The following is a 10,261-nucleotide window of genomic DNA, read 5'->3' on the forward strand; positions in this document are numbered from 1 at the left end:
TAAAACCTTCCTTTTTGATTAGACAGAAAAGAAGAAGTGCTGTGGGATGTCTTTCTGCTGTGAATATATGTTGCTATGATTGGTTAATAGAGAAGCTGCTCTGGCCTATGGTGAATCAGGTTATAGCCAGGTAGAAAATCTAGGAGAGAGACAGGAAGAGGAAGGACAAAGTCAGGAGTCACCAGACAGAGACAGAGGAATCAAGGCAGAACTGAGAAAATGTACCAAGTCACGTAGCTAAACATAGATAAGAATTATAGGTTAATTGAAGTGCAAAAGCTAAGTCAATAATAAGTCTGAGCTAATGGCCAAGGAGTTATAATCAACATAAGCCTCTGTGTGTTTACTTGGGGGACACAAGTGGTAGAGATTTGTCCAGACTGCTGGCTGGCTGGGACACAGGAAAACTTCTGACTACAAAGCACATCCATTTGCCAGATTTCATTTCTTTGAGTATCCTTTGGGTTACTTCCTGCAAATAATGGAGTTTGGTTATGCAAAGAACAAGTAGGACATTTCCTAATGATTTCCTTGGCTTGTTGCCAAGTGATAGAAAAATCTTTCTTCAAACTTTTGCTATTAACATGGTGTTTCTTATGAAATTTTGAGGCTTCTAGGATATTTTCTATTAATAGCTGATCAATTTCATCACTACCTTGTGCTAGAGGGCCTGGTAGACTCCTATTGGATCTGATACATGTTATATACAGGGGATGATTTCTATTTCTGATTATATATTTTAATTGAATAAAAAACAAAGTTTATTCTAAATCATCTGGAATAAGTTCAGAAGTTTCAATATGTAAAGCAACTCTTTCTGCATACTGAGAGTCAGTAACCATATTAAGAGATTCAGAAAAATATTATAATATTCCCAGATCAGCCCCAACAAGGCAGCTGGACCCTAACCCCAACTCTGATGGAACTCCACTGCTCTGGTGCAGTCCCCAGCAGCCGGCCAGCAGGTGAGACACCTGCCTCCAGGCTGCACCACCACCCTGCCACCCACTGGACTCTGTCCCTCAAGACCCACTCTGCCATACAACCCCACGCACATGAACATGGTCCCTGTGGCCAGTCCTCCTCTACAAACACAGCAGACTACACAGGCACAGGCACAGTCTACACCAGTTGGAAGAACAGATGAGTAAACGCCAGTGTAAGAATACATTCAACAACAGAAAGGGCAGTATGGCACCACCAGAACCCAGTGATCCTACAGTAGTAAGACCTGAACATTCCAACGTAGCTGAAGCACAAGAAAACAACCTTTAGAAAATAACTTTATGAATATGATAGTGCCCTTAAAAAGGAAATGAAAAATTCCCTTAAAGAAATCAAGGAATTTGTCTTTTTTTTTTTTTTTTTTTTTTTTTTTTTTGAGACAGGGAGACAGGGTTTCTATTGTGTAGCTTTGGAGCCTGTCCTGGAACTCACTCTGTAGCCCAGGCTGGCCTCAAACTCACAGAGATCTGTCTGCCTCTGCCTCCAGAGTGCTGGGATTAAAGGTTTGGACCACCACTGCTACCCTAATGTAGGAGCGCATTCAAAGATGCGCTGCTTCTGTAGCCTAGCTGTAAACAACTCCATATTTGGCTATGATGCACGAGTATGTAATTGGCTTATGTCCTCAGCCTATCCCGTGGCTCCCCGTGTTCACATTCTGGCGGGACCCAATCACAGTACGGCACGTTTGCCTAATTCCCTATATAAGCAGCTGCAGTTTAGTCCTCGGGCCCCTCACTCCCGCTCTCCTTAACAAGAGGTGCTCCAATAAAGTGTGATCTGAGAAGAATCTCCGTGTGGTCGTTTTCTCGCTGGTCGAGGAGCGCGCCGCACTAATTTGTCCTTTTTTAATGTAAAAACATTTTAGGTACAACTGCAGGAGAAATCATACACATATAGCTTGAACATAAAAACAGGTTATAATTCAAAAGTCCAAATTTATTTGAAACAGGAAAATATTTTCTCTGTAGAAAATAGTAAAAATGATAACATTTCCCAATAAGCTCTTTTAAGCCAAGAAAGGAATATAGAGCAATGATTTCCTAAGTACAGAATCTGTTTTGTGTGATGGAAAAGCCCCACAAACGGACAGTAGTATCAGGACTGTAATAAATCAATACAATTAATGTAATTAATGAATATAATAAATACAGTTATTGAATGAAAAAAAGAAAAAAGAAATCAAAGAAAAGACAAACAAAAATTGGAAGAAATCAACAAGTCCTTAAAGAAAGCTAAGAAAAAAATATAATAATACTATAAGAATGGCATACAGCTCCGATTTTTAACTGACTCATGATGCCTTTGAGCCACTTTACTTTTTTCCTGATATAACCTGCCTTTCCTGATTTATTTTCATCAGTATAGAATGTAGGGGCTCCAGAAATTGGTGTTCCCTTCACTATATGAGGGAGAATCCAATTAGTTCTTTTTATAAACTGGAGTCTCTTGCTTTGGGATATTTGTTGCTAATTTCTCCAAAAAAAAAAATTACTGCAAGCTCTTTGCCAGTGTTCATTTCCTGCCCATAATGAGGCAATTTCAGCATTAGTAAAAGGTGCTACAATTTCTATTGGGTCTATTCCTGCTGATTGACAAAGTATCATTGAAGAATTTCAGAGTCAGTTCAAAAACTTTTCTACATAGGTCTTTAAATTTTTACTCTGTGTGATAAAAATGTGTCCATTCTGAGATATTATCTTCTCACTACATAGGAATTCCTGTGGAGCCGGGCAGTGTTGGCACACACCTTTAATCCCAGCACTTGGGAGGCAGAGTCAGGCAAATGTCTATGAGTTTGAGGCCAGCCTGGTCTACAGAGCGAGTTTCAGGACAGCCAAGACTGTTTCACAGAGAAATCCTGTCTTGAAAAACAAAGAAGAAGAAGAGGAAGAGGAAGAGGAAGAAGAAGAGGAAGAAGAAGAGGAAGAAGAAGAGGAAGAAGAAGAGGAAGAAGAAGAGGAAGAAGAGGAAGAAGAAGAGGAAGAAGAAGAAGAAGAAGAAGAAGAAGAAGAAGAAGAAGAAGAAGAAGAAGAAGAAGAAGAAGAAGAAGAATTATTCCTGTGGAAGAATGAGTAGAAAGTAAGATAGCTCTGGATCCAAGTGATCCACGTGGGCATTCTGTAATTTCTTTTCTACCAGAACCAATTCTCTCTCAGCCTCAGCTGATAATTTTCTTGGACTATTTAAGTCCTTATCACCTTGTAAGGTTTGAAGTAAATAACGTAGTTCTTGAGTGGGTCATAGCCAGTTAATATCTCAGCAATTTCTGAAAATCATTAAGAGTTTGTAATTAGGGGCCTAGATAGATGGTTCAGAGGTTAAGAGCACTGGCTATTCTTTCCAGAGGTTTTGAATTCAATTCACAGCAACCACATGGTGGCTCACAGCCATCTGTAGTGAAATCTGGTGCCTTCTTTCAGCCTGCAGGGATACGTGCAGGCAGAACACTATATGCATAATAAATAAATCTCTTTTAAAAGGTTTGTAATTGATCTCTCCTGATTTGTACTTTCTGTGGTTGAATTTTCTGTAAACCTACCTTATAGCCTAGGTAATTAATAGAATCTCTCTGTAGTGGGATGTCTTTCTGTATGCTGTGAATATGTGCTGCTCTGATTGGTTGATAAATAAAACTGCATTGGCCTATGGCAGGGCAGGATAGAGCCAGGCAGGAAAATCCAAGAGAGAGAATGAAAGGAGAAAGGAGAGTGGGGGGAGAGGCCAGCTGCCACCCAAGGAGCAGCAAGATACCAGCAGACCAGTAATGCCACAGCCATGTGGCAACTTATAGATTAATAGAAATGGGCTAAGTTAAAAGACCTAGCTAGCAAGAAGCTTGAGCCATAGGCCATCCAGTTCATAATTAATATGAGCCTCTGAGTAATTATTTTATAAGAAGCTGCAGGACCTTAGTGGCACTGGGTGGGACCAGAAAAACCTTCTAGCTACATTCTCTTTGTAGTGTTTTTTCAGGAGCAATTTGTAATCCCCAACAAGGTAAAATTCTCTTTGCTTCATCAAACATCTTTTCTAAGGTATCTGCATCTGAATCAGCCAGTAAGATATCACCCACACAATGGTAAATTACAGATTGAGGAAACTGTTTATGAATTATTTCTAATGGCTGCTATACAAAACATTGACACAAGGTGGGGTTGTTAACATTGCTTATGGCAAGACCCTCCAATAGTATCTTCTAACAGGTTGAGAATTATTGTAAGTAGGCACTGTGAAGGCAAATTTTTCTCTATCTTGTTCTTGTAAAGGTATAGTATAGTCTTTCAAATCAATCACTATACTAGGCCATCATTTAGGTAGCAGAGAAGGCAAGGGATTCCAGGCTGTAAAGAGCCCATTGGCTGAATTACCTTATTAATAGCTCTCAAATCTGTTACCATTCTCTAGTTTCTAGATTTCTTTTTAATAATAAATATAGGAGAATTCCATGGACTGGTTGATTCTTCGATATGTTGAACATTTAGTTGCTCCTGTACCAGCTGTTCTAGTGCCTGCAATTTTTCTGATGTCAAAGACTATTGTTCCACCCATACAGGTTTGTCAGTTAACCATGTTAAAGGTTGCTACCTTTGAAAGATCAACAGCTTTTGTGCCCTATCTATGGTCAGTGACTGTTCTTAATAATAACTTTTAATAATTTTCTTAGAAGCATTCTTTACTTTATGGTTTGTTTCTGAGATTGGAAGAATCTTTTTCCATTACTGTAACAAACCCCATCCCCATAAATTCATTGGTATGTTAGTCCCATATGGCCTTAATTTTCCTACCTGTTCTGGCCCTACACACTCAACCCATCTTGTACTTTGTTTTACCTGAGATAAAGTTCCAGTCCTTAGAAGTTAAATATTTACCTCCTAAATCATCTGTTCCTATGTCTAATAATCCTTCAATTTCAATGCCATGTATTTGTATTTTTAGCTTTGGTTTCTGACAATTTACAAAGTTTGCCAAAGTACTTATTTTCTGGTCTCTCCTGAATTTTTTGTTTTATCTATTGAAGCTGTTCTGTCCTTGATCACATCCAGAGCAGTGTTGTTTTTAACAATAGGCATTACGTCTTTTGATTGCTCTGTGGTTGAGTTTCACCAATGCTTACAGGGAATGATTGAACCAAGTTTGATATTGGGGCCTGCTGGAGGATCCCAAAGGTGTTTGCAGATGGTAAAGGGTTACCTTGCCTTTCCCTCATTGATCTGCATTCATTAGTCAAATGCTGGCCTTTGTCATACCTTCTGCATACTCCAGAAGGCTAGGCTTTCTGTTTGGATCATCTCTAGAAAAAAAAACAATGTTTCTAGAAACACCTTGCCTACAATCCCTTTCCAAATGACCTTGCTTACCACAATCAAAACATCTGACATTTTGATTTTTCTTAAAATTTTAAGGAACTACTTCTCCAATCAAAGTAGCTTCATAAGCATGAAATCCAGTATCAGCCATATTTCAAATTCATTCATCTGTGGTGCTGATCTTGCATTTAGCAGCCTAATCACCCTTTTGCATTCTGAATTAGCATTTGTAAAAACCAAAGATTCAATTAATATTCGTCTGACTTCTGCATTTGATACTATTCTATTTACAGCTGAAGTCAATCTTTCTAAAAAATCAGTGAAGGCTTCTTTTGAATCTTGTATAATTTTAGTAAATAAGTCAGACTTCTTTCCTGATTCTTCAACTTTGTCCCAAGTATTCAAAGCTACTAAATGACACAGGGCCAAGTGTGATCATCAAATTAACTGTGTTTGCAATTCAATGTATTGGCCTTCACCTAGAAGCTGATCTTGGGAAATATCAATCTTCTAGCCCTATTTTGTTCTTCTATGGCCCTCACTTCCTCTTTCTACCATGTTCTACATTGTAACTGAGGACCAGCTTCCAATATTGCTGTAGCTAAATCTTTTCAGTCTTGGAGGATAATTCTCTTCTGAATTGCCTATAAATTTAATATCTGCTCCACATAGGGTGAATGCATGCCATATAAAATGACTGCTTCTTTAAATCTTCTCAAATCTAATATTTCCCTGGCATTCCATTTAACTTCTGCATAACCTTGGGGGTGCCTATTGTCTGCTTTTCATTCTTATACAGTAACTAGATAAGTTATGGTTGGTTTTCTAATAACCTTGGGCCGCCCCTCTTCAGTTTTATCATGCAGTGGTGCAGTACATTCTTGTCTAAATTCCTCTGTGTCTAAGCATTTTTCTTATTTTCATGTATAAGTCATTCTAAGGTTAGTATCTTATTAATCCACTTTTCATATTTGGCAAAATTATCAAACCACTTTTTAAATTTGGCACAAAAATTCACTGGTTATAAAGGATGCAATATGAATTACCAGCCGGATAGTAATTACAATCAGCACTATGTCAATCCCAGCTAAGTCGTTTTCCTCTTCATTTACTGCTTCCATTTATTTGGAGGAAGGAAGAAGGGAAGAGAGGGAAAGTGGGTGGGAGCTGAGAGAAGAAGGGAAAGAGAAAAAGGAAGAAAGGAAAAGAGGAGGTGCGCATTACCTTGCGGCATGAGAGAGGAAGGGGAGAGAAGGTTTCTCTTAAAGAGGACTTTACATAAGATGGCGTTGTCAGGACCCAGGGCGGGCCAAGGTATTGCCTGCTTATTGGCCAAGTCCCCAAGGGGCGGGTCTGAATGCTAACACTGTTTTCACAATGAACCTTGAGTTGGAGATAGATAGAAGCCTAACAGCTGAGTCAGGTGGCTTCTAACTGCTGGGACCCTTGAAGCACCCAGTAAGCCTATGCAGTTATCTCTCTCTCTCTCTCTCTCTCTCTCTCTCTCTCTCTCTCTCTCTCTCTCTCTCTCTCTCTCTCTCTCTCCCTCCCTCCCCCCTCCCTCCTCCCTCCTCCCTCCCTCCCTCTCTCTCTCTCTCTCTCTCTCTCTCTCTCTCTCTCTAAGACAGGGTTTCTCTGCATAGCCCTGGCTGTCCTGGAACTCACTCTGCAGCACAGGGATCTCTTAATTAAATCCATAAGCAGCAGGAATAGAGGAAATAATAAACATGACTTTGTAAAGGAAAGTAAATACAAATGAATGGGCTTGTATTATGCATAATTCAGAACTACATCTCATTTCTTCCTATACATATCTGTTCATGTGTATGTGCGCATGTGGGTTGTGTACATGGAAACCAGAGATTAACATTGGGTGTGTTCCTCAATTGCTCTGCACCTTATTTTTGTTGTTGTTGAGACAGGGTCTCTCTGGAGCTAATTCAGCTAGACTGACCAGCCTTCAGTCACAGGATAATGTGTTTACCTAATTATTCTTTTTAAAAAAGATTTATTTATTTAATTATGTATATGGTATTCTGTTTGCATGTATCCCTCAGGCCAGAAGATGGCACCAGATCTCATTACAGATGGTTGTGAGCCACCATGTGGTTTTTGGGAATTGAACTCAGGACCTCTGGAAGAACAGCTAGTGCTCTTAATTGCTGAGCCATCTCTCCAGCCCCTATCTACTTATTCTTTATCAATAAAAACTCGGTAGACAGATATTGGGGCAAGAACCTGAATGATCAGAGAAGCAGCAGAGAAGTGACCAGTGACCTCCTTTATTACTTCCCATCTCACTAGCTGTCCTCGTCCTCCAAAACCTCAGGAGTAATTTGTAATCTCCAACAAGGCAAAATTTTCTCTACTTCTTCAAACATTTTCTCGAAGGTATCTGTATCTGAATCAGCTAGTAAAATATCATCTATATAATGGTAAATTATAGATTGAGGAAACTATTTCTTTTTTCTTTTTGGATTTTTTGAGACAGGGTTTCTCTGTGTAATTTTGGTGCCTGTCCTGAATCTCACTCTGTAGACCAAGCTGGCCTCGAACTCACAGAGGTCCGCCTGGCTCTGCTTCCCCAGTGCTGGGATTAAAGGCACGCACCACTGCCACCCAGCAATTATGAATTATTTCTAATGGCTGTTGTACAAGGTAAGGCTGTTCAACATTCGTTGTAGAAGAATTTTCCACTGATATCTTTTAACAGTTTGAGAATTGTTGTAAGTGGGCACTGTGAAGGAAAATTTTCTCTATCCTGTTCTTGTAGAGGTAGAGTTAAAAAACAAACAACAACAAAAAAACCAGTCTTTTAAATCAATCATTACAATAGACCATCCTTTAGGTAATAAGGAAGGCAAAGGAATTCCAGGCTTAAAGAGCCCATTTTCTGAACCACCTTATTAATAGCTTATATCTGTTAACACTCTCCATTTTCCAGATTCCTTAATAACAAATACAATAGAATTTCAAGCATCTAGCTGCTCCTGTACCAGCTGTTCTAATGCCTGTCATTTTTCTGATGTCAGCTACCGTTATTCCACCCAGACAGGTTTGTCAGTTCACCACTTTAAAGGTAGGGTTATTGGTGCCTTTGAAAGATAGCTAGCTATTGTGCCCTGCATATGTGCAACCTGAATGGTCGGTTATAATACCTTTTAATGTTTTTCTCATAAACATACATTAGTTTATGGTTTGTTTCTGTGATTGGAGGAATGTTAATCTGGGTATTCCATTGCTGTAACAAATCACATTCCCATAAATTCATTGCTGTATTAGCCACACATGGCTTACTTTTCCTCTCTGTCCTTCTGGCCCTATACACTTGACTCATTTTGCACTTTGTTTTACCTGAGATAAACTTCCAGCCCCTAGAAGCTGAGCATTTACCTCCAGAAGAGGCCAATTTAGATGTCAAGGTTTTGGTGCAATTATTGTTACAATCTGTCTCTGTGTCTACCAAACCCTCAATTTCAATGCCATTTATTTGTATTTTTCACTTGGTCTTGGATCATTTATAGAACTTTGCCAAAATATTCGCTTTATGGTTTCTCCTGAAATTTTTGTTTTATCTTCTAAAGCTGTTCTGTCATCCAGAGCAGTATGGTTTTTCACAACAGGCATTAAGTCTTTAATTGCTCTGTGGAGAAGTTTCTCCAGTCCCGACAGGGAATGATTGAACCAAATTTGATGCAGGAGCCTGCAAGACCCCCCCCCCCACCAAGGCATTTCCTGATGTCAACGGGTTACCTTGCCTGTCCCATGTTGACCTACATTCATTAGTCCAATGCCAGCCTTTGCCACACCTTCTGCTTATTTCAGAAGGCTGGGGCTTCTGTTTGGAATACCTCTAGAAGAAACATTGTTCCTAGGAATGCCTTGCCTACAATCCCTTTTCAGATGACCTGGTTTACCACAATTAAAACATCTAACCTTTTGATCTTCCTTAAAATTTTTAGGAATCACTTCTTTTATCCAAGTATCATCATAAGCATGAGATCCAATATCAGCTGTATTTCTAATCCATTCATCTATGGGTACTGATCTTGCTTTTAAAGATCTGATCACCCTTTTACATTCTGAATTAGGATTTTCTTTTTTTTTGTTAGAAGCATAAATATTTATTTGTAACAAAGGAGTTTGTGTACAGTGTTGAAAATCTACAACTTCTTGTTAAATTCACATTTGCATTTCACCTTTTTAAACAAACATTTATAGTCATTATTTTATACTGATATAGATATGTGAATACAACATCGAGTTCAGTGGTCCCTCAGCATTTTTCCACTTAAATGTTTTTTTTAACATAAAAACAGGTTATAATTCCAAAGTCCAGAGTTATTTGAACCTGGAAAATATTTTCTCTGTAGAAAATAGTAAAAATGATAACATTTTCCAATAAGCACTTTTAAGCCAAATAATAGCTGAATTATACATATAAATATTCATTAGATTCTGGGATACAGAAGAAACCTATCTTCGTATGTTCAGAGAGCTATGTTTTTTTTTTTTTTTTGGTTTTTCGAGACAGGGTTTCTCTGTGTAGCTTTGCGCCTTTCCTGGAACTCACTTGGTAGCCCAGGCTGGCCTCGAACTCACAGAGATCTGCCTGGCTCTGCCTCCCGAGTGCTGGGATTAAAGGCGTGCGCCACCACCGCCCGGCCAGAGAGCTATGTTTTACTTGAGTTGTGTAAGTGAGATTCCTATTCATCTTCCCCTTCACTGTTTGATTTATGGCAGACATTTTTCTATAGGTTAATCCATACTCTAAAAAGATTTTAGCCTCCCCTCCTGAAAGTACAGTCAGCATATCCTTTCATCAGCTTGATATGGTACAAATTCTTATCCTAATAGTGAAATGTTTCACTAAAGCATGCCCAGTGATTGGGCGAAACCAAAACTTATTATAAGCCACAGTCATCCTAGGGTCCTCTCTGCTAGGT

The sequence above is a fragment of the Peromyscus leucopus genome, chromosome 8b (genome assembly GCF_004664715.2).
Source record: "Peromyscus leucopus breed LL Stock chromosome 8b, UCI_PerLeu_2.1, whole genome shotgun sequence".
Classification (NCBI taxonomy): domain Eukaryota; kingdom Metazoa; phylum Chordata; class Mammalia; order Rodentia; family Cricetidae; genus Peromyscus; species Peromyscus leucopus.